Source organism: Macaca nemestrina, chromosome 6 (genome assembly GCF_043159975.1).
Source record: "Macaca nemestrina isolate mMacNem1 chromosome 6, mMacNem.hap1, whole genome shotgun sequence".
Classification (NCBI taxonomy): Eukaryota; Metazoa; Chordata; class Mammalia; order Primates; family Cercopithecidae; genus Macaca; species Macaca nemestrina.
The window spans coordinates 60,508,534-60,534,653 of record NC_092130.1 but is presented as its reverse complement, the minus strand read 5'-3'; the positions used below and the strand labels follow the sequence as shown (position 1 = coordinate 60,534,653).

Sequence of the window (26,120 nt, the reverse complement as noted above, 5' to 3'; positions counted from 1 at the left end):
CCAGCACAGTGATAATTCAGGAAGTTTTATTTAATAGCAACTGGTGTCTCTATGATATATTACAAAATACAATTAATTTTTTTATACAATATTATATATATACTGAAGCATATTTTGCTTTCATGTTCTTGGAAGAAAATCCACTAGCCTAGGGCTACCAACCTGGCAGGACAAGTCAGTTACCAGACAGAGTAATCCAACACACCAAGCAAGTTCTATGCATAAATGGCATGATGATACAAATGGTGGTGGTGTAAAGTTAATTTGTTCATGGAATTAAGGGGGTAGTAGAACCACCCTAAGAGTGGTAGTGCTAGGGAACCAGAATAAAATAAAAGAAAGGAACAAGAAAAAGAGGGAGATTTCCTCTTCCACTCTCATTACCTCTCTGCCCTTATCTCTTACTCTCTCCCGTATCCACTCCACTTCTCTCCACTCCACTTCACTCTCACACTGGCCTCCTTGCTATTCTTTGCACACCAAGCGTACTCATTCACCTGCCTGTCCCCACTGGGGATATAAATATATAAATTTATATATTAATAAATAAATTTAAATGTGCTTTTTTGAGGACTTCTTGGGCTGTTACATATCTAATTTTTTTGTCAGAATAATGAAATATTGTTAGCAATTCTTTGTTTTGTCCAGCCTACCAGTTGATAGAGCTGTGAGAATTGGTTCTTAGATTAAGAGATGGTAGAGTTTATGCCCCTCTTATGTTATTGAATTCAATTATGCTGCTGTCAACTTTTCAGTTACTGGTTTTTACCTCAACCATAATATAGGTCATGTCTACACAGATAAACAAGTTTGAGAGATCAATCAACACAGCAACTAAGTAAAATAATTTAAAGCTGGAACTAGTTTGGAATTTTGGCCTGATATATCCAGCAATTCAACAGAAAGTTAACTGGCTTGTTTATGTGGATATAATCATAGCAGCAGGCCCTACTTTTTCTGCATGATCCTGTGCTACTAGTGACTTCAATAAGTAAGATAAATGTGGACAAAGAAGAATGAACAATGAAGAACTTTAAAACTGATTTTAAGAATCAGGGATCTTGGGAAGATGGTGGATAGGAGGCAGGACCAGTTTGCAGCTCCAGCTCGGACAGACATGTAAAGACTCACATTTGAACTTTTGCTACAGAACTACTGCAGGAATATACTAGGAAAGCTGAGAGAATCCACAGACCCTCTGAAGGAAGCAGATTGCTTCTGCAGGACCCAAGAAACAGCCCAAATACTGTGAGTGCCCAAGCTGTGACAGTGGGAAAGGAGGATTGTCTGTCCCCAAACATACCCTCACTGGGGAACCTGGAAGTATAGATCATGGAAAATAGATTTGACCTTACCTGGATTGGAGTCAGTTTAGACAGCTGAGAGAATTAGAGGGGTGGAAGAAGCTGCAGGAAAAGCCCTGTGGTCTCTCTGGGTCCCCAGGGAAGCCATTTCTGACTTCTCTTACAGGGGTCCTTGAGGAGGGCTGCCAGAGTAACTGGGAAAAGACCACAGGGAGAAGGAAACCTCCAGCTAAACTTTGTAACAATTCCAACCAAAGGTGAAGTCTCCTGGCCAGAATTCAGGAGAGGGTGTGAATTCAATGCAGACTCAACAGGGTGGGAGGCGTGAAAGCCCTGCTTGCTCTCTCAGATGGAAAGCTGGTAGCCTGGGGCTAGTTGTCAGTCATATTCCCCGACTAATTGGAAACAAACTCAGGGGGAGCACAGTGGGAGTGAGATCATCCTTTCGGGATGCATAGGAGCTGGGTGAGGGCTGTAACTGCTGGCTTTCCCCCACTTCCCTGACAAACTGCATGACACAGCAGAGGTAGCCATAATCTTCCTGGGAACATAACTCCTTTGACCTGGAAACCACACCCCCATTCCCCACAGCAGCCATGGCCCCACCCCTTGGGCGGGACTTGCCTAAGGAGAGCCTGAGCTCAGACAAGCCTAACCCTGCCCCCACTTGATGGTTCTTCTGTATCCACTCTGGTGGCTGAAGACAAAGAGCATATTCTCTTGGGAGTTCGAGGGCCCTGCCCACTGCCTGATTCTCCATATACTACCATAGCTGATGCTTTCTTGAAAGCACCACCTCCTGGCAGGCGGTCAATCAGCACAAAAATAGTGCATTAAGGACCAAAACGAAGGACCTCACAGAGTCCATTTCACTCCTTTTCCACCTCCAGTGGAACAGTTGCTAGTATCCATGACTGAGAGACCTGAAGATGGTTTACATCACAGGGCTCTGTGCAGACAACTCCCAGTACCAGCCCAGAGCCTGGTAGCCCTGCTGGGTGGCTAGATCCAGAAGAGAAATAACAATTACTACAGTTCAGCTCTCAGGAAACCATATCCCTAGGAAAAGGGGGAGAGTACTACATCAAGGGAGCACCCCATGGGACAAAAGAATGTGACAGCAGGCTTAAGCCCCAGATCTTCCCTCAGACAGCTTACCCAAATGAGAAGGAACCAGAAAAGCAATTCTGGTAACATAATGAAACAAGGCTCTTTAGCAACCCCCCACCACCAAAATCATACTAGCTCACCAGCAATGGATCCGAACCAAGAAGAAATCCCTGATTTAACCTGAAAAAGAATTCAGAAGGTCAATTATTAAGCTAATCGAGGAGGTACCAGAGAAAGGAGAAGTACAACTTAAGGAAATAAAAAAAAAAATGATAGAAGATACGAGGGTAGAAATCTACAGTGAAATAGATAGCATAAATAAAAAACAATCACAACTTCAAGAAATAAAGGACACACTTAGAGAAATGCAAAACGTTCTGGGAAGTTTCAGCAATAGAATAAAAAAAGCAGAAGAAAGAACTTCAGAGCTCAAAGACAAAGTTTTTGATTTAACCCAATCCAACAAAGACGAAGAAAAAAGAACAAAGCCCCCCAGAAGTTTGGGATTGTGTTAAACAACCAAACCTAAGAGTAATTGGCATTCTTGAGGAAGAAGAGAAATCTGAAAGTTGGGGAAACATATTTGGGACTTAATTAAACTAAAGAGCTTTTGCATGGCAAAAGGAACAGTCAGTAGAGTAAACAGACAACCTGAAGAATGTGAGAAAATCTTCACAATCTATACATCTAACAAAGGACTAATATCCAGAATCTACAAGGAACTCAAATTAGCAAGAAAAAACAAACAATCCCATCAAAAAGTGGGCTAAGGACATGAACAGACAATTCTCAAAGGAAGAGATACAATGGCCAACAAGCATATGAAAAAATGCTCAACATCACTAACAATCAGGAAAATGCATATCAAATCCACAGTGTGATACCACTTTACTCCTGCAAAAATGGCCATAATAAAAAAATAAAAAAAAATAGATGTTGGCTTAGGTGTGGTAAACAGGGAACACTTTTACACTGCTAGTGGGAATGTAAACTAGTACAACCACTATGGAAAACAGTATAAAGATTCCTTGAAGAACTAAAAGTAGAACTACCCTTTGACCCAGAAATCCACTCCTGGGTATCTACCCAGAGGAAAATAAGTCATTATACAAAAAACATACTTGCACACACATGTTCATAGCAGCGCACTTTGCAATTGCAAAAATGTGGAACCAACCCAAATGCCCATCAATCAGCAAGTGGATAAAGATACTGTGGTATGTATATATGATGGAATACTACTCAGTCATAAAAAGGAATGAATTAATGGCATTCACAGCAACCTGGTTTATATTGGAGACTATTAATCTAAGTGAAGTAACTCAGGAATGGAAAACCAAACATCGTATGGTCTCACTTATAAGTGGGAGCTAAGCTATGAGGATGCAAAGGCATAAGAATGACACAGTGGACTTTGGGGACTCAGGGAAAGGGTGGGAGTGGAGTGAGGCATAAAAGACTACAAGTAGGGTGCAATGTATACTGCTTGATGACGGTTGCACCTAAATCTCACAAATCACCACTAAAGAACTTATTCATGTAACCAACCACCACCTATTCCCCAATAACCTATGGAAAGAAAATATTGAAAAAAGAACTTACTCACGTAGCCAAATACCACCTGTTCTCCAAAAACCTATGGAAATTAAAAAAAAAAAAAAAAACTGACAAAAAAAATTTTGGCAGACTGTAATGTGAGTATGAACAACTTTGATTTTATCATGACACTTCAGACACTCTGTTTTGTTCTTTAATTGTTGTAATAGAGAAGATGCACCTAGTAGGCCATCTGTTTTCACTCTTTTTTTAAAAAATATTTTTATTGGAAAAGATACTAACCTGAAATATGTGCATGAATTTTTTCCTTTTTCTTTTATTATTTCAGTTTTGTTTCACTACGTTGGCATTGTTCTAAGCACTGAGGTTTTCTTTCTTGTTCTCTCTCTTTTGCTTTAAAAAGTTGTAGAGGGTGGGTGTGGTGGCTCATGCCTGTGATCCCAAAACTTTGAGAAGTTGAAGCAGGAGGTGGGAGGATTGCTTGAGCTTGGGAGGTCGAGGCTACAGTGAGCTATGATTGTATCACTGCATTCCAGCCTAGGAGACAGAATGAGAGCCTGTGTCAAAAAAGTATTTTAAAAATGTAGAAATGAATTAATCTATAAGCATATAAAGGATGTGTGAACATTTAAATGGAAAAATATATAAAAGTTCAGCCTTAATTGTGTTTTAAACCAATATTACTAAAATGTACTTATCTATACTTAAATCTGAAAGATTAGCAAGCTGATAGAGATATTTTAAAGTTAATGATTTTAGCATTACAGATTTCTGTTTTTTCAAATCAAGATGTGAATACAAAATAAAGAAAAATGATGAGTGATATTGGATTCCCATTAAATATGCTCATATTCAGACTTAAAGTTATATGAAATGCAAATTTCATACCAATTAAAATGATCATATTCAGAAAACAACATATCCTGAGATTATACACTTCATATTTTAATACTTGTGCATACAATACATTTGGAGTATATAATCATGACATTGTCAAGTTTTTGTGCATAGAAAGAAATAATCTATTATCTAACATGACAAATAGCCAATAACCATTCCTGTGTCTTCGCCTAGTAAGAGCAATATTCATTCCTTTGACTTGGTAATCATCATTCAATGATTTACCATTTCTTTGTGCTTTTTGAGGCCCATAGCAAATTGCAAACCTCATATTTTCAGGAGAAACAGTTGGAATACATTTTGAGGAGCAGGCTGATATGCCACGCAACAAATGAGAAAACTACCTGAGGGTTTATAGAGGGCCTGTCTTCAGTGTTGAAATGATTTTTCCTTCATTCTTATGGGAGCCCCATTCTAATCTTCAAGCTGGAATCGTTCAGCTTGTTTTCTCTTGGTATTTGAATGGAAAAGTAGAGGGAGCCAGGCTTTAAATTAAATAGCAGAGCACTCTTGGGATGGGGGCCTAAGTGCTATTCATAGGGAGTTGCTTTTATTCTCTGCTTTGCCCCTTCTTGGATGAGTTAGACTGGGGTGTGTACCTCAGTTCTCCATTCTATAAACATAATGCAATCACTCATTTACAGAGCCTTGTGAATGCCTATGCACACTTCCAAGAAAGTATTGAAATCATCACCCAAAACTTTTCAGTATGATCCTTTTCCCTAAATCTGTGTTGATGGTCTGGCTTGTTATAAGCACCCCTCTATTTTGAAAATGAACAATGTTTGAGAGATTATTATTGTGGAAAGAATTGGCACCAAAAATCAAGTGCCAGTCTTTCTTATTCCAAAAACATTGGAACTTCTTGACAAACTGGGTCCATGAGTGAAAGCAACCTACAGGAAAGGGACTTTGAAACTGGCAGGAATATTTAACTAGCACACCCAATAAGTCAGAAATTATATTAACCCTGGCTGAATTTCCTTACAAATGAAAAGTCCTGCAATTTTTGCCATGAATTAAGGGTAAATAGATTCAAAAGTCATTTATAACAATTCATATCTACCCCCAACACATCTTTGTCAGGACTGTAGGCTGAGCCTTGGATAACAGTAATTTATGATAACTGAATTGAATTGCTCTTGAGGCAGTTAGAAGTTAGAAATTGGTCACTAGCCAGGTTGTATTAGGCAAAAATCATGTAATCATTATGAACCTTTTTCTTCATCTTTAAGGTGGGGTATGTTCTCTCATAAAATTACAATATTAAATAATTTTAATGTAACATATGTTTAGTACTGTTAGTGGCCTCTAGTAAGAATTAAAAATCAGTATTATGTTGTTATGATGGTTAATATATCTGTCACCCTAAACATTAAGTGAATGAGTTAATATGAACCATTAGACACACTTGTAAATTTCAGGACATTTTATTTCTTTTCTTACCTGTTTTTTTTGTTTTGAGATGGAGTTTCACTCTTGAGTGCAATGGCTTAATCTCAGCTCACCACAACCACTGCCTCCTGTGTTCAAGCGATTCTCCTGCCTCAGTCTCCCAAGTAGCTGGAATCACAGGCATGCACTACCATACCCAGCTAATTTTTGTATTTTTATTAGAGATGGGGTTTCACCATGTTGGCCAGGCTGGTCTGGAACTCCTGACCTCAGGTGATCTGCCTTCCTTGGCCTCCCAAAGTGCTGGGATTACAGGTGGGAGCTACTATGCCTGGCCCAGATATTTTATTTCCAAAAATGTTTCATTACTTTTACTTTTCTTGGCTCAATTGCCTTCTTTTGCCACTTTCCTTAAAAGGTATGACTACTTAATTTTTTCTGGTTCTTTCACTTAGTGAATTGCTTAGTGAATTATGCCAACTATTGCTCACTAGGACAAAAGTGAAAATGCTTATCTATGCTATGCTGTGATCAACTCCGTTTTCACAAAGTGATGATGAACAGACTGATGAACTCTTCCTAATCTGGTAAGGCCACTGATGATTGTAAGAGGGGAGATGTCAGTGGTTCTCAACTCTGCTGCTTGTGAAAATCACCTGCCTGGGCTCCATAACTGAAGATTCTGATTTAATGGATCAGGTTGGGGCCTGTCCTGGGTGGGTGCTAAAAGCTCTCCAAGTGCGTTTAACATGCAACCAAGATTGAAACTCACTGGGTTGTCTGTATGGAAGCTTTGGTTTTGCACAGTTGCTCTTAACAAGGTCTAAATTGTTGTGAATCTATCCATGTTTTCATCAAGGGTAGTAACTAGCACTTGGGAGTTAACCTCATTTGTTTTTTAGGTTGCTTTAGTTTAGTTCAAGTCATGCACTGAAGATTTCAAGTTCAACTGTAACTTTTAAGGAGATTTTATTCTCCCTTTACTGTCTATGTTATGGCTCATACGTGAAAGGCTCCTACTTCAAATGTGAGAGTTAATTGTACTCATTTGCAATTATTGAGTGCATTGCCCAGATTTAGACAAGCAGTATAAGTGAACCCCAGTTAGTGTGGGCATGAGTTTGGCATCCTTTTTTTCTATCTTTCTAATGCTACTGAAATTTTTTAGAAGTACCTGCTATTGTATTTTTACTCTTTAGTCAGTGATATTTATATCAAGCACAGGTAATATCACATTTAGTAACTGATAAATCCACAGATGAAGAGAACATGTGAGCTTCCCTTAAGGGAGGCTACTAGGTGCAGCCCACGTTACACCTTTCTGACTGTCCTATATTGGTCCATCTGCCTCCACGTCTTGTTCCTACTGCCAGGGCTCTTCGTTCCACTCTGGAACTTTGAGAAGGGCCCTTCCTCAAGGACAAACTTGAATGCTTCCTCCTCCATAAACCTTTTCCACTTCTGACTATCCCTGTCTCTGTGATCCCATCTTCCTTTTCATTCCTGTTTTCACCCACCCCATGATCCAGTTACTCAAGGCTGCTGTTTATACATTTTTACGTCTGCATCTTGTCTTTATAACTAGTTTTAAACTATTTCAGGTTTAGGGAAATCCTATTGGCTTTACGAATAAGGTCCTGTATTACTCGATAAATGTGTGATGGTGGTGGTGAAGATAAAATCACTTTTGAGAAAAAGAATAGGCATGGTCTGGATATATTAGGGAAGATGACAGAGAACGTAGAATTTGAACAGATGTAGAGGATTTGGTAGAATTTAGGTTGTTGGAGGAGAGATCCTTCTATAAAGTGCTATTTTTGGTCAGGCATGGATATTCTGTGTATGTGTGTGTGTGGCCTGTGTGTATTTACAAACATACACATAATATGTACCTGTAGTACCAACTGAATTCCTAGATCATCTTACTTCTTAATACATGACTTCAGAATCTTCCCTGATATATACCAATTTTACATATCTGATATATACCAGTGTTTCAATTTCTAGTCTCCAAGTGAGGGCAAAACATATGTCTTTGAAACTTACTTCTAAATGCCAAGTAAAGGAATGCACACATTATTCTGATTCATATACACCCTTAACTGGAGTGAACTCTAAAGGTTGTTCCTTATCGTTTTTCAATAACATGATTGGGGAAGAAGGAATACTAATGTTATCTTATAACCTTAGCACTTGCTATTTAAAAATTTGTAGCCAAATGTCCTCCCATATGCATTTTGAACTAGGAATATTGTATTGGAATAGAGCGTCAGTGATCTTATTCCCTTAAAAAGTCTATTTGGTGTTGCATGTGAAATTAAAAGCTTTTAAAGTTAACCGTGTGACAGAGATGCAACAGGAACTCTTGTCAGCAGTCCTAGCTCTGACAGCTACCTTAACTGCATAATTGGAACATGGTGATTTAAGAGGAGGGATAGTAAAATTAGCCATTAACCTATTTTAATTATTATGGCATTGATGTCAAGTCAATGCCACACAAAATCATCTTCTTTTGTTCATTGGGTTTGGAAGACTAGATTTTTCTGTCCAGCAAGACATTTATTTATTCCAAATTTAAAGCTTAATTTTAGGTTGAGGACCTTCATGTAGACCCAATTTTTTTTTCTCCTGAGGACTACTCAGCTTTCTTACAACATACATGACCTTGCATCCAGCCTTCCTCCTAAATTTCCCTGTGATTTTGTATTCAGCATTAGCTGACTCCCACAGTAAATTCAGTGTGCCCAATTACTTTTCATAATGAAGCTCATGTAAATCGGAGTAGAGCAGAGGTTTTATTAATGAGACTGATCTATTATTAAGGTTGCTTCGATTATCTTTTCTGAATACTGAGATAAAAGTCAGAAATAATATAAGTTCTCTTGTCAACAGGCTTGATGAAGAAAATGAAGCTTGGAAAATTTATATTTCTCATTTTTTTTTTTTTTGCTTTTGGCAAGGCAGAGTAATTTATTTCAAGTCCTATTCTAGTATTGTATAATTTCTGCTAGAAAAATTCAGATCTTCTGAAGGTATATCAGTCATACATATTGAAAATTTTATTTATGTGCAATATGGAGCTGAATGGTGGTATCCTTTGGAATCCATGTATAGCAGGTTTTCTTGACTACTCATGTTTTCATATCTTATTTTCTGTTTTATCTTCTTAATCTTCTTATCTATTTTATGAATATGCTTATGATTATCATGAATGTATCTGGATTTTTAGTGTACAAAACATGGTCAATGTGTCAGTACTCAGCTCATCTTTTTTTTTTAACTTAAATAGTAGGATTATTAATGGTTAATACTTCCTGTGGTTTCACAGGAAAAAGAATAAACAGCAAGGTAATACAGTTTCAGAGTGAGGTGGGGCCCTTCTAAATGCTCCTCAACCTGTGCCAGCTACTTGCTCTGTCTACTTTATAATCACCATTGTTTTGAGCGGCTTTCTCAAAACCTTCATCAGTGATCTTATTAATTTATGTGCTTCCTGTGAATTATTTCCATGTTTTCTTGTATTTCTGACTATAATAATTTTAAGCAGAAAGAATTAAGACACATTCAGAGATGAATCAGGCAATCCACGTTAAATAAATGACATTGCACAGAGCACTGGTATGTAGAGAGAAGTAGAGGATAATTAGAATAAAGCTCAGATGGGTTTCCTGAGTTTGTGAATGAAGGTTATATATTGGATCATGCAAAGAGACATGATTTTGTCAGCTTCAGATGGGGAGGAGGCCAGGTTAGCACTGGCCTTAGATCGGAGAGGAAGGCGATTGAAGAGTGTGGAGTGCTCTGTGGCATACCAGATACCAATATTTCTATTTGCAAGTGACAGAAAATCAATTCAAACTGACTTAATTAAAAAGAAAATCTGCTGACTTACAAATTGGCTTAATTAAAACAAATTATGGGCTTACATAATTGAAATCCAGAGAAGGCATCTCTAAAGGCAAACGTATAATTGTATCAGAAATGTCTCTTTCTTCACCTCTTGATCGTGCTTTCCTGTGTTGGTTTCATCCTCAGCTGAGCTCTCCTCAGAAGCTTCTGAGCTGTATTTGCCTTGTTCACCAACCCTAATGGAAAAAGAGCAGCTTTTCTACCAATTTGCACTAGTTTCTGGACTAATATTTGTAAGTTCAACTTGATTCATTAGTCCTTTGTGAGCTAAACACTATAGTCAGAGGATGCAATGATCTGACTGCTCAGGCTGGAGTCGTGTGCCCATTTTTGACCTTAGAACGGAATTGGCCCCACCCATCCAGACCACAAGGACTGAGGGAGTAGGCAAGGGAAGCTCTCCAAGAGAAACTTGGGAACTGATAACAGATGAATGGGCAATAGAGGAAATAGGCCAATAAGCTGAAAAGCAATTAAGAGGGCTGATGGCATATGGTTACAAATAATATCAGGATGGAGAATGGTCTTTAAGGGAGTAAGGGCTTCAGGGAAAATATAAACCAGGCATTGGGTCCTTTATAGGAGAATCTCAGGAAAAAATTATTCAGGAAATTATAATGCTAATACCCCGTTGATAGTTATTAAGATAATGAATAGCTAAATCAAAGAACATATTTTCATGCAGATGTCTTAAATAATTAGAAAAATATGAGGAGGATTGATCAAACTAAAGGATTTTCAAAGTTTTTGAGGAGAAACTTTTAGGTCCAAATTATTTGTTCTTAGCAAGAGTGGGTGTATTTGTGAAAACAGAGAACATCCTTACAACACAATGTTTGTTTCTCAGTCTCTACTTATTTATGTGCCAATCAATACAATTGTAATGCAGGCACAAGTGGCTTCATTTTGCCAGTAAAATACTGCATGTTTGTCCAGAGTAACTTAATTTGTCATGGAGAGAAAAAATGTATTGTTACCAAGTCCCATGAACTTGAACTATTGACAAAAACTTGTCACTCTTGAACTATAGACAAAAATCTGGTCACAAGGGATTGACTTGGTTAACATTTCAAAATTAAATATTGTTTGTGAATTTATTCTTGTTTTCTTTAATTTCTTTAATTATTTTCTAAATAGTAAAAAAGGAATTTTATACCAAGGTATAGAAAGACAAATGAGGTACAGCTTTGGATTTTTGATAATTTTTGTTTCTAAGAAATAAGTTTGCCAGACAATTTGACATGCATTCCAGGAAACTCAGTGCAACAGAATCCAATTCAGAAATTATTTATTAAAGATAGGCGCTGCAGAGTATAAAACAAATAGAGCCTTTCCTGCTTTCAAGTGATTTTCAATCTAACACAGAAAAAAATGCTGTATAGCCAACTACACATGATTCTAATGTATCATAAGTTCTGTAAGAGCAGTATAAGTCAAATATTATAGAGGTTCAGAGGGGGAGGAGATCATTTGGTTGGGGGAAGAAAAGAGAGGAAGGACTGTGAAGGAAGTGACACTGACACGCATGCCTTACAATTTTTTTAACAGATCTAATTACTTAGCAAAATATTATTCTATTAGAATAAATAATAGAGAGGCAAATCCTGGATTATATTCCAAGAATAGGATGAAGACCATGAAGAGAAGAGGTGGGAACTGAGGCTGGAGAGGAAGACCGAAGCCACATGAGAAGATATACAACGATTCACATCTGGATTCTAGAAGATCTAGTGACAGATTTAGTGTAAGGGTTGTGGGAGAAGGTAGTAAAAATTGCCTGAGGTGTTGAGCGTGGAGGAATGGAAGACAGCTGATGCCATTTTTAGAAATAAGAAAGTCAATGGGAGTTGTCAATTACTGTGAGAGGGTGAAGATATAATAGGTTTGGGATAAATTAATTTTGAGTGCTCAGGAAATTACCAAATAACGTTTAGGGTAGAGAAAACATTTAACTGCAATATTCTGCCTGGAGATAATGGTTGACGCCTTGAGAAGAATGGATGAAATTAAAGAATGAGAGAAAGTTTGAGGATAGGGACTGGGAGACTTGGAGAGAAGAATAAGGTGGTAGTCTGTAGATGGAGTTCAGTTTTCCCTATAATTTGTCTCTGACCTTGTTACCAGTTCCTTCTACATGTGTCTTCTCTCAGAATTTACTATTGTTCTCTCCCATACCAATGTTGGCTTCAGTTTGTCTTAGAAGAGGTTTGCTATTTAATCAGATCTTGGGTAAGAAGAATCAGGTTCTTATCTTGGCACTCAGATTCCTGGTGACTTGATTTATTTTTTGGCTTGTGTTTCAGAACTTTTATCCATTGTAACCTCAGATACATACCTTCTTAACCTGTAATTCGAGGTATCAGTCAGGTATTCATCAGAAAACGGATGAAAAATTCAAAAGGGTAAGTGAAAAAAAAAAAAGAAAAAGTTTAATAAAGGGGCAATTTTCAATGGTGATGGTAGGGTTAAAGAAACTGACAAAGAAGGGTGAAGCAGGAAGCTATTGCTCCTCTTGAACTTAAAGGGACAAAGAAAGTGATAGTTACTGGAAGATGGGGAGAATTGTAGCTGCAAGAGAAGATCCAGAGTGACAAATTACCCTTGAGAGAAAAATACAGCCACTGCCACACTTCTACTCAGCAGGGAGGGATGCAGCAGTAAATTCCCTGACCTCTCCCTTTTCCCACCCTCCATCTCCTGCCAGTACCAATGAGGAAGCCAGAGGGTAAGGGAACCCAGGTGGTGTCTTTAGTAGAGGTCAGCTTGCTGAGGAAAAAAGCAGAGAGACATGTTATGTTACACCTGCCTATACTACTTAGACACTAGCTTCTTGCTTTTTATGATTTCTAATAGATAAAAATGCATGTTTCAAAGGCACTGAGGACATGTCAAAAGCTTCTTCTTTTTCCATTCTTTTTTGCCTTTTCTCCTACATCTTAAACTATGGAGTATTAAAGAATTTGAAGAAAAATAAAAGCAGAAGGCAAAAAAGACAGGAAGATGTGTAGAATGGGAGACTTCTTTTTATGTCTCTGCACAAAAAAATGGAGAGGAGATTTTATTGGAGAGAGTTGCTGGAGTTCTGTGTTTCTGCTCCCCTGTAGCTGAGTGAACAGACAAGTTGAGCAAACCATTCATAGGGTGTGGGTGAGCTACGGAAGTCCCTGAAGTCCTGGTACAGCCAAGGGATCCACAGAGAGTACAGGAAGATGACTCCTGGGAGAACCTAACATGGCCCCATTGATTTGGGAAGCCAGGGAGTTCTTAAGGCGAGTCTCAGAGCTACCCAGTACAGTGAGTGCAGAGAGTTTCAGTGGATACACATTGTTTTCTGCTAATATCTCTTTTTCTCATCTATGTATCATCTATCTTCTATCTATCTATCATCTATCTATCTATCTATCTATCTATCTATCTATCTATCTATCTATCTACCTACCTACCTACCTACCTACCTACCTACCTAATCTCTCTGTCTTTACATTTGTTGACACCATTGATCATCAGTAGTGGGAGATTCTGGCACTAATATCCATAAGTATAATTGATTTAGTTCTGGGAAGTACTTTTGTAAAGGCAGAATATAATGCAGAAAACATGAAGGAAAATTCTTATAGCCCTGGATATACAAAAACTTAAAATTCTGCCAGACAGTATTAATAATGAATCTGAAAAAAATTGCAGCAATTAATCCAAAGGGTTAACATCTAATAAATCTCTCTTCAAAAGTTCAAAAGAGAGGCAAAGTTGATTCATAAAAGAAGAAATATAAAAAGCCAATAAATATGTGCAAATATACTTAAACCTGAGAGTAAGCACTTGCTCTGCTGGTGGGAGTACAAATTGGTAAAATCAATTTAACAATATGTCTCAAAATATTTACCCTTTGATTCAGTATACTCCATAATAACATTCTCTTCAAAACAATGATGAACAGAGACATCTGTGAAGGAATGTTCATAATAGCATTATTTATATTTGTGAAAAGTTGGAAACAACTTATATCTCCCCCAGAATAAGCAAATCCATGTATTTGTGTGGTGAAATACTATGCAACTATTAACAATCATATTTTAATGACTTGGTGATATTGTGATATGAGATTGTTAAAAAAAAAAAAAAAGATACACACAGGGCAAAGAAAGCACTAGCCATAAGAGAAAAAAACTAGACTTTATTGAAATGGAAACAGTATACTTATTCTTATTAAAATAAAAAACTATTAGCAGAATATGAAAGGCAAATCACGGACTGGGAGAAAATATCTACAATATGTATATCTGACCATTGCTGCAACTCAATAATTGAAAGAAAACTAACTCAATAAAAAATGAGCAAGTGGCTTGAATATTTCTTAAAAGAAGAGATAAGGATGGCTAATAAGCATGGGAAAAGGGAGTTTATATCAGTGGTCATCAGAGAAATGCAAATTGTAGCCAGAATAAGACATCACCATATACCCACTGGAGTGGATAAAGTAAACTTAAAAAAGAGGATAATATAAAATATTGGCAAGTTATAGAACTACCAGAAGTCTCATAGGGAGTGTAAAATTGTACAACTCTTTTGTGAAACTATTTGACAGCTGCTTATAAAGTTAAATATAATACCTACCCTATAACACAGCAATTCCATCCTAAGAGTTACTCAAGAGAGAAACAAAACTACATGCCTACAAAAGACTTATACAAGAATATTAATAGCAACTTTATTCATACTAACAAAAAATTGTCAGCGATGTAGCTGTTCATCAACAGGCAAATGTATAAATAAATTGTGGTGTATGTTCATAATATAGAATATTATTCAGCAGTAAAAAGGAAAGAAATACAAAATCAACAAACTGATGATTCTCAAAAATATTATGTCAAGCTAAAAGAAGTCAGACAGAAAAAGGACATAAATGTCATTTTATATATGTTAAGTTCAAGGACTGACAAAATAAACCTATAGTAATAGGAATCAGTATAGTGATTGCCTCTGAGTGAGAGTGGCAACAGAGTGCAAAAGAGCATAAGGACATTTTGGAGTGATGGAATCATTCTCTTGATTGAAGTAAAGATTACGTGGGCTTATAAAATTGTCAAAACTCATGGAGTGGTACACTTAAGACAAATGCGGTTTTTGTTTATAAATTATAATTCAGTTAAAAAATGACATGAAACTGTATAATCTGGATAGGTGAGGTCAATGGGCAGGAAATGCTTAAATTTTCCTTTAGCTGAGATCCAGCAGAAAGAGCTAACCCACTAGTTGATTTGGCAGGTGCTTCTCTGCAGTAGCGATGGAAATGTAGACTGATGATTCTTTGTTTTTTGCATTTGACTGATGATTCTTCTGTTTCAGTGATATCCAATCCATCTAGTTCCCCTTGCTCTGATTGTATGTTCACCAAGAACATTCTCACTGTAGTAATTGTTTCCTTATATTGATATTCTTGTTGGAGAAAGAATGTGCTGATCAGTAGACATGTACTAGGCTGTTAGGTTCCTAGCTACAAGTTCATATATGGGTGCTCTGTTTAATATATTGACTAGCATCAGTGGACCCTCTAGTTGACCTTTCTGATCCTGCAATATTGAGAAGGTGGCTCTGGAACAGGAGCCCACCTGCTATGGATGTCCACAGGACTCTTCAAAAAAAAAAAAAAGCCAGTTCTTTCCCTGCTCAACAGAGAATAGTTTTAATTGTAGTGTACATGACTTATATATTCAGTCTCTTTGGGCAGGTTTGGCTTGTCACACATTAGAATCAGGCCCATCCCTGTTGTGATGCTGGTTTTAAATTCCAGCAGGGTCCAGAGATGGTGAGGGGCTGTAGGTGTGAAGAAGACTGCCTTCCAATTTGAGCTTTATTACGTTTTAGCATTCAGTCCCCATTTCGGTCATGGTGGGTTAAAGGCATAATGTTTCTGTTGTTTGCTGATATTCTCACTATAACTGCTGCTCACTGCATTCGTGGAAATAAAGGAGATGCTGTTAAAAAGATGATGGTTAGTGGAAAGATGGGGCCATTACTTTGGGAAAATGAGAAGAGGGGAAGGAATAACTCAAAAACTACTTCAGAGAGTCAGAAGGGCACTCTTTTCCATTTATTTTCCAGATTGTATTTTTTTTTTTAAATTGCCTTAAGAAGAATCAAAGGATAAGTTAGTTTATTATTGCTTTCAGATAAGCTGGTAATTTACCATTAAATGAACAAAAAATAATAACAGTATGAACATCAATAAAAGCTCTGTTTGGAAAAAATTGCTTTGTATAGAAAGGAAATTCTGTGATTTATCCTAAACTGAATTCACTAGATTCATAGCACGATGTAATCCTGTTATGTACCATCCTGTGTGACTAACATTATGGGATCTTTTTCTTTTTCCTTAGAGGTGAATCGTGCTATTTGGACAGTATTTAATTCTTAGAGCTCATAGGTTGTATATAAAAAGTGTAAAATATTTACAAATATACATATATGTAATTTCACCTATAGTTATGGGGAAAAAGAGCATTTCAATAGTATTTTAAAGATGCTCTGGGCAGCTAGCAAGATGGTTGAATAGAAACAGCTCCGGGCTGCAGCTCCCAGCAAGACCAATGCAGAAGGCGGGTGATTTCTGCATTTCCAACTGAGGTACCTGGCTCATCTCACTGGGACTGGTTAGGCAGTGTGTGCAGCCCACGGAGGGTGAGCCAAAGCAGGGTGGGCGTCACCTCATCCAGGAAGCGCAAGGGATCAGGGAACTCCCTCCCCTAGCCAAGGGAAGCCAGCAGGTACTGTGCATGAGGTATGGTGTTATCTGGCCCACATAGTGCGCTTTTCCCATGGTCTTTGCAACCTGCAGACCAGGAGATACCCTCGGGCACCTACACCATCAAGTCCCTGGGTTTTAAGCACAAAACTGGGCAGCTATTTGGGCAGACACCGAGCTAACTGCACAGTTTTTTTTTTTCATACCCCAGTGGTGCCTGGAATGTCAGTGAGACAGAACTGTTCACTCCCCTGGAAAGGGGGCTGAAGCCTGGGAGTCAAGTGGTCTTGTTGAGCAGGTCCCATCCCCATGGAGCCCAGCAAGTGAAGATCCACTGGCCTGAAATTCTCGGGGCCAGCATAGCAGTCTGAAGTCGACCTGGGATGCTTGAGCTTGGTGGGCGGAGGGGCATCCACCATTACTGAGGCTTGAGTAGGTGGTTTTTCCCCTCACAGTGTAAACAAAGCCACTGGGAAGTTTGAACTGGGCAGATCCTACCACAGCTCTGCAAATCTACTGTAGCCAGATTGCCTCTCCAGATTCCTCCTCTCTGGGCAGGACATCTCTGAAAGAAAGGCAGCAGCCCCAGTCAGGGGCTTATAGATAAAACTCCCATCTCCATGGGACAGAGCACCGGGGGGAAGGGGTGGCTGTGGGCACAGCTTCAGCAGACTTAAAGGTTCCTGCCTGCCACCTCTGAAGAGAGCAATGGATCTCCCAGCACAATGCTCGAGCTCTGCTAAGGGACAGACTGTTTCCTCAAGTGGGGCCCTGACCCCTGTCCCTCCTGACTTGGAGACGCCTCCCATCAGGGGTTGACAGACACTTCATACAGGAGAGCTCCGACTGACATCTGACAGGTGCCCCTCTGGGATGAAGCCTCCAGAGGAAGAAGCAGGCAGCAATCTTTGTTGTTCTGCAGTCTCTGCTGGTGATATCCAGACAAACAGTGTCTGGAGTGGACCTCCCGTAAACTCCAGCAGACCTGCAGAAGACGGCCCTGACTGTTAGAAGGAAAACTAACAAACAGAAAGCAAAACATCAACATCAGCAAAAAGGATGCCCATGCAAAAACCCCATCTGAAGGTCACAACATCAAAGATCAAAGGTAGATAAATCCATGAAGATCAGGAAAAACCAGCACAAAAATGCTGAAAATTCCAAAAACCAGAATGCCTCTGCTCCAAAAGATCACAACTCCTCTCCAGCAAGGGAACAAAACTGAACAGAGAATGGGTCTGATGAATTGACGTAAGTAGGCTTCAGAAGGTGGGTAATAACAAACTCCTCCAAACTAAAGGAGCATGTTGTAATCCAATGCAAGGAAGCTAAGAACCTTGATAAAAGGTTACAGGAGCTGCTAACTAGAATAACCCGTTTTGAGAAGAACATAAATGACCTGATGGAGGTGAAAAATGCCGCACGAGAACTTTGTGAAGCATACACAAGTATAAATAGCCGAATTGATCAAGCAGAAGAAAGGATATCAGAGATTGAAGATCAACTTAATGAAATAAAGCATGAAGAGAAGATTAGAGGAAAAAAAAAATGAACAAAGCCTCCAAGAACTATGGGACTATGTGAAAAGACCAAACAAGAGTAAAAAGAAACGAACAAAGTGTCCAAGAAATATGGGACTATGTGAAAAGACTAAATCTATGTCTGATTGGTGTACCTGAAAGTGATGGGGAGAATGGAACCAAGCTGGAAAACACTCTGCAGGATATTATCCAGGAGAACTTCCCCAACCTACCAAGGCAGGCCAACATTCAAATTCAGGAAATACGGAGAACGCCACAAAGATACTCCTCGAGAAGAGCAACTCCAAGACACATAATTGTCAGATTCACCAAAGTTGAAATGAAGGGAAAAATGTTAAGGGCAGCCAGAGAGAAAAGTCAGGTTACCCACAAAGGGAAGCCCATCAGACTAACAGCAGATCTCTTGGCAGAAACCATGCAAACCAGAAGAGAGTGGGGGCCAACATTAAACATTCTTAAAGAAAAAAATTTTCAACCCAGAATTTCATATCAAGTCAACCTAAGCTTCATAAGCGAGGGAGAAATAAAATCCTTTACAGACAAGCAAATGCTGAGGGATTTTATCACCACCAGGCCTGCCTTACAAGAGCTCCTGAAGGAAGCACTAAATATGAAAAGGAAAAACTGATACCAGCCACTGCAAAAACTTACCAAAATGTAAAGACCATTGACACTATGAAGAAACTGCATCAACTAATGGGTAAAATAACCACCTAGCATAATAATGACAGGATCAAATTGACACAGAACAATATTAACCTTAACTGTAAATGGGTTAAATGTCCCAATTAAAAGACACAGATTGGCAAATTGGATAAGAGTCAAGAACTATCGGTGTGCTGTATTCAGGAGACCCATGTCATGTGCAAAGACACACATAGGGTCAAAATAAAGGAATGGAGGAATATTTACCAAGCAAATGGAAAGGAAAAAGAAACAGGTGTTGCAATCCTCTTCTCTGATAAAAGAGACTTTAAACCAACAAAGATAAAAAAAAGACAAAGAAGGGCATTACATAATAGTAAAGGGATCAATGCAACAAGAAGAGCTAACTATCCTAAATATATATGCACCCCAAACAGGAGCAGCAGGATTCATAAAGCAAGTTCTTAGAGAACTACAAAAAGACTAAGACTCCCACACACAATAATAGTGGGAGACTTTAACACCCCACTGTCAATAGTAGACAGATCAATGAGAGAGAAAATTAACAAGGATATTCAGGACTTGAACTCAGCTCTGGACCAAGTGGACCTAATAGACATCTACAGAATTCTCCACCCCAAGTCAACAGAATATACATTTTTCTCAGTACCACATTACACTTATTCTAAAATTGACCACATAATTTGAAGTAAAACACTCCTCAGCAAATGCAGAAGAATGGAAATCATAACAGTCTCTCAGACCACAGTGCAATCAAATTAGAACCCAGGATTGAGAAACTCACTCAAAACCGCATGACTACATGGAAACTGAGTAACCTGCTCCTGAATGACTACTGGGTAAATAACAAATTAAGGCAGAAATAAATAAGTTCTTTGAAACCAATGAGAACAAAGACACAACATACTGGAATCTCTGGGACACAGCTAAAGCAGTGTTTAGAGGGAAATTTATAGTACTGAATGCCCACATGAGAAAGCAGGAAAGATCTAAAATTGACACCCTAACATAACAATTAAAAGAACTAGAGAAGCAAGAGCAAACACATTCAAAAGCTAGCAGAAGACAAGAAAAAACTAAGATCAGAGCAGAACTGAAGGTGATAGAGATACGAAAAACCCTTCAAAAAATTAATGAATCCAGGAGTCGGTTTTATGAAAAGATTAACAAAAAAGACCACTAGCAAGACTAATAAAAAAGAAAAGAGAGACGAATCAAATAGACACAATAAAAAATTATAAAGAGAATGTCACCACTGATCCCACAGAAATACAAACTACTGTCAGAGAATACTATAAACACCTCTATGCAAATAAACTAGAAAATCTAGAAGAAATGGATAAAATTTCTGGACACATACACCCTCCCAAGACTAAACCAGGAAGAAGTTGAATCCCTAAATAGACCATTAACATGTTCTGAAATTGAGGGAGTAATTAATAGCCTACCAACCGAAAAAGCCCAGGACCACAGATTCACAGACGAATTCTACCAGAGGTTCAAAGAGGAGCTGGTACCATTCCTTGTGAAACCATTCCAAACAATAGAAAAAGAGGGACTCCTCCTTAACTCATTTTATGAGGCCAGCATCATCCTGATACCAAAATCTGGCAGAGACACAACAAAAAAAGAAAATTTCAGGCCAATATCCCTGATGAACATCGATGTGAAAACCCTCAATAAAATACTGGCAAATCGAATCCAGCAGCGCATCAAAAAGCTTATCCACCATGATCAAGCTGGCTTCATCCCTGGGATGCAAGGCTGATTCTTAGATATTAGATAAAGGTTATTTTCAACAGATTTTTTTCCAAAATGATTGCTGTGTTTTCATAATAGTAATTATTTCTCTTGTTTTATGACATTTTTAGTCTTGAAATTTTTTATATGGAGTTATCCTTAATGTGGGGTAGTAAGTCTATGAGTTACTTTTCATAATGGGGAAGTGAGCGTTTTCCACAAACATGGGTGAAAAAACACATTTTGTGAGTGAAAAATTTGACTCTTGGGTATACAATTTGTGGGTTACAATTTTCCCTTTACTGCACTATAAGCATTATTTTGTTGTAGCCAGCTATCTAGATTTTTTTTAAAAGGAAAGCTCCAGGTTCAGTCTGTTTTTTATTTCTTTAATATAATGTTGTTTTTAACATTTTTGCTTTTTATTTGAAACATTTTAAATTTATTCTTAACATTAACACAATATTGGACATTGGACATGTTTATGTATCATTATTTTTACTCATTTTTCTAAACATTGTAAGCCATTCATCTGTCCTGATTTTATCTTCAACTCAGAGAAGATGTCCTCCCTTATTTTTGTAATTGCCACCACCCCATTTGCTTGCATTTTTTTCTTCTAGACTTCCAATTAAATAAATATTTGATCTTTTTATTATTTTCTGTGTTTTTTAATCTTCCCTTTATGATTTTCTTTAAAACTTTAAAGAAAACCTTGAACTTGTCTCGTACTTTACTAATTGGTTATTTTATAATAGCCAATTCTATATTATCTGCTTTCATGTAATTTAAAATTTTCCATTAAATTTTTCCATTTATGTGCAGTTTTACATGATCTCACATCTATGTAGATTTTTTATTATGATAAAAATCTCACATATATTTAGATTTTTTATTATGACAACCTGATCTAGTTTCATGGACAAAATGTTCTTTTGAAACCTGTTGAAAACTCAAATTAAAATATTTTAAAAATGTTGATACTAATTTATTAGCTTCCTAAATTTATTAGCCAGGAAATCATTATTTCTGATTTTGCCAAGTGAACTTTCATTTAAACTGCATCATATTTTTAGTGAGTTTAAGATTTCTTTACTTATCGTTACAGAAGGAGGTTTACTTTCGTCTATATTGGCAGATAAAGTAAGTTTGGTAAGACATCCGTGTCCATTTCTGAATACATCATGCCTTGATGGAAAATAAAGGTAAAATTTCATATTAACTGTCCATTACTTTTCCAGGCCAGAAGTCCAGAAGCCAAGATGTGTGTAGGGGTGGTGTGATGCAGGGAGATGAGACACTGGAGTCAATGTAGTAAGAAATAGTTGCAGTAGAGATCCTTTTTATTTAGAAGAGTTTCTCTCCATGTTTTGTGTGGTGACCAGTAGTTAGGAACATATAGTCAAGTATAAGCCAGAAGATAATGTGGCTTAGACACCCTTCTCAGATTAGTCCTGAAGCCAAGAAAATCTTCCACAGCTTCTGAGAAACTTGGTTGCTTTGTTCAGTTCACCTGCTTTCTCTCTCACTGTAGGGCAGTAGTGAGATACTCCTGGGGTCTCATCCACCACTGTCTTGGCTTTTTAGTCTTTCTTCACAAGTATATTAGAAAAGACATTATTTATCCCTTTATTCCGTCTTCCTGTCTATGGTACATCTCATAGAAATACAGATTGAAAGCCTAGAAATTTTTGACATGTAGGTGTCATCCTTCTGTGGCTTCCATTCCTTATGCTTGGTTTTCCAGTTTTTAAATTCTGTTTCTCACTTTGTGAGTAATTAGGATTGAGGGAGTGAGGAGGTGCAGTCATATTCTCTGTTACCTGGAAGTTATAATACGTTATCATTTTTACTCAATTTTCTTATTTAGTCAATTTTATGGTGGTGTTACAGTGTGATGAACCCATGTAGCCTAGTTTCTTTATTTTAGAAATTTAGATTCTACAGTGGTAAAAAAAAAAAGACGTGTTCTCAGATATGTAATTATTATTGTTTTTAAATGATTTAAATGATTTTTAAAGTTTTGCATGTTTCTTGGGATGACTTAAATTGGAAAATCTAAAACAATAGCAGCAACAAAAACCTGATCAGTTCTGAGCTGTGTTAGAATATATTTGGCTGCTAATTTCCCAAATGTCTAAAATAATGTGAATTTAGAAATAGTTCGAAGTGAGAAAAATATTGTTATTAAGTAATATTTACCTCATATATGTAACTATAATTGATTCATTAATTTTTTTATTTGTGACTTTATTCCTATAAAAATCTTACAAAGTCATCAATGTTAAATAATGTTTAGTGATAGGTTAAACACATTTACTTTATTGAAAAGAACAAAATAATGTGAAGTTGACTATGTTTAGTCATGGTGTATGCAGGGATAGCTTGATTTTTCTTCCTGAACAATCTGATGGGAGCATTTCCAACTTAAAGTGTTTTCCTTCTCATAGCCACATGGTCGTTGACAATTTACACATAGGGATCCTGGATTTGTTAGTTGAGAAATAAGAAGTTCCTCAGAGTTTCAAACCAATAAGGCAGCTATTCTTTAAGGGAACTCTTCTTTGAGCATGGGTAAAAAGAGTGACAGAGTTTCCAGGTGTTTGTGTGTGAGGTGTCATTGCATGAATTGCCCAGACCCCTGTCATGATCATGGTGGCTTACCTGAGAATCAGGAAGGGAGGACATCATACTCTTTAATAACCAAGAACTTCCCTTGTTTGAGCTGAGGACAGCATTCAGCAGTTCCAGGATATTCACTAAATAGATGTCCTGTCTCTTCTACTTATTTCTTTGTTTGAATACTTTATAAAATGTTATAAAACATACTTAATTTGATTGTAGATAAATGAGATTGCCAAAAAGAAAATGGCCAAAAATGTATCTACCTAGTAATATCTACTGATATATTACACATATATATATATGTTTATGTACAGCTACACACATATCTGCATATGCTTCTTTTGATCACAGCGGGATCATATTAATACTGTTTTTGTCTCTTTTAACTCACTAATATATGACATTCAACTAAATTTTTATTACTTTGTAGAGGCAGTCATTTATTCACAAAACATACCTAAATAGCATGTACTATGTATCAAACACCAAGCTAGATACTGGAAGACATAGCTAAAGAAGATGCAGCTGCTGCCTGAAGTATTTTACAATCAAGGAGGAGGAAAAGCAATTAGACTAATAGCCATAATGTGATATGTTAAGAGTTAGAATAGAGGCAGAATATAGGTAGGATATTTCTTCAAACAAGAGTACCTGTATTCCCAGAGGTTTGTGAAAAATTTCCAAGAGGGCACTTGGACACTAAGATTATTTTTAAAGCAATTCAGTTGCAATTTCTCAATGCTCATTTGTATTTTTTCTTCAATTTAAATTGAGCTGCCCTAGACTGGTAAAAATGTAGTCAAGGCACATGGGTAAGGGGAGGCTTAAAGTGTAGTCTCTGATCTTCTGCACCTTTCTTTCTTTTTCTTTTCTTTTTTTTTTTTTTTTTTTTTTTTTTTTTGAGACGGAGTCTCGCTCTGTCGCCCAGGCTGGAGTGTAGTGGCCGGATCTCAGCTCACTGCAAGCTCCGCCTCCTGGGTTCACGCCATTCTCCTGCCTCAGCCTCCCAAATAGCTGGGACTACAGGCACCCGCCACCTCACCCGGCTAGTTTTGTGTGTGTGTGTGTGTGTGGGTGTGTGTGTGGTTTTTTTTTTTTTTTTTTTTTTTTTTTTTTTTTTTTAGTAGAGACGGGGTTTCACCATGTTAGCCAGGATGGTCTCGATCTCCTGACCTCGTGATCTGCCCGTCTTGGCCTCCCAAAGTGCTGGGATTACAGGCTTGAGTCACCGTGCCCGGCCTTCTGCACCTTTCTTGATAGTTTTTTCTTTCACTTTAGAGAAAGGCAAACCTCTCACCCTCTGCAATTCTATAATGTTGAATTGGCCTGGACGCAAAGACCACTAGATTGCCAAACGAAGGGACAATTTGAAATCATCCTGTTGATGTTGAGAAAGTGAGTAATGGTAATGCCTGAGAACCAAATCCTTTGGTTCCCAGTTCATTACTTTCAACATCACTGGAGTAGGACCCAAAGGAGTTGTTTATTGAGAGGTGATTAAGAATAAGATGTCGCTGAATATAATCAAGTGATGTTGGCAGATTATTCAAAAATTCAAATAATTTTATGACATGGTTATAACAAAACACCATACTACCCCATCCATAGTATTTATTTAGATGAACAAATTTTCTCAGTCCTGTATCTGTAAAAATGAAAACTAGATATAGTATTGATGTTTAGCTCTGTTTCAGTCTAGGAATAAGTAATATTTACCAATGGACATGTGATCAATTAATAACCATAATCAAGAAGTATTTTTAAAACATTTAGAATCTTAAATTTATATAGTAGAGATGGATAGGGTGATCCATGAAAGATGTTTAATTATGTAATTATTACATTTGAATAAAAATTTGTTGGTGATGTCGAATGGAAAATCAAGTCAAAAATAAAGAAGAATGATGCAAACCTTCCAATTGTAAAAATATGTAGTTGTTCATTTATTCTTCAAATAGATGGTGATTATTAAATTGCTATGGCATTTAGATTATATTGGATATTTTTAAAGAATAATGCAATTATATATGTGAAGTATCAATATTTATAATACACAGGACATAACATCTTTTATAATTACTTAGTTTTTTAATGAAAAATTTTAGATGGCATTGTAAAAATGTGTAAGGGCATACTAAGTTTTTCTAAATTATCTTAGAGTGTGTGCTTAAAAAAGTATGGTGTAGCACAGTTGCCACATGAATAGTTTTTAAGGTAGGAAAAAAGTGAAGGTGAACTCTGAATATGTGAATACCTCGTTCTATGACCTCAAGCAAGTTGCTTAATCTTTTTAAACCTTAGTTTTTTCACCAGTAAAATAAGTTTACAGTACCTACCCATGAGATTTCCATGAAATTAAAGGTTGAACAAGAATGGGTATGCTCCACAACAGTGGGATTCAAAGAGAATCACACATTGTAAAATATTTTTAAAATATATAAAAAGTTAAATCTATTTAGATGCCACATTCAATTATTTTTTATTTTTACATTTTTGGTGGAGTTGGCAGTACAAAGGGGGAAGATTCTTTCTCCTGGGAGTCATTTAAGAATCCCAGCGGAATAATACAGTTCTGAAAACTTGGACATGGGTCTTCGGGATATCAAGGCTGCCACTGAAGTCTTCGACTTT

At 37.3% G+C, this 26,120-nt stretch overlaps 1 long non-coding RNA gene across 2 annotated transcripts in view; it reads left to right on the top strand.

The window, feature by feature from the left end:
* The first annotated feature begins 12,349 nt into the window (after positions 1–12,349).
* Positions 12,350–26,120, top strand: part of LOC139363578 (uncharacterized) — a 201,947-nt gene continuing 188,176 nt past the window's right edge. The window contains exon 1 of one of the 2 annotated variants that reach the window (XR_011624228.1): positions 12,350–12,577. This is a non-coding gene — a long non-coding RNA (uncharacterized lncRNA). Of the gene's footprint in view, positions 12,578–24,804; positions 24,885–26,120 lie in introns of those variants that run through there. The other variant, XR_011624230.1, reaches the window with a different exon arrangement.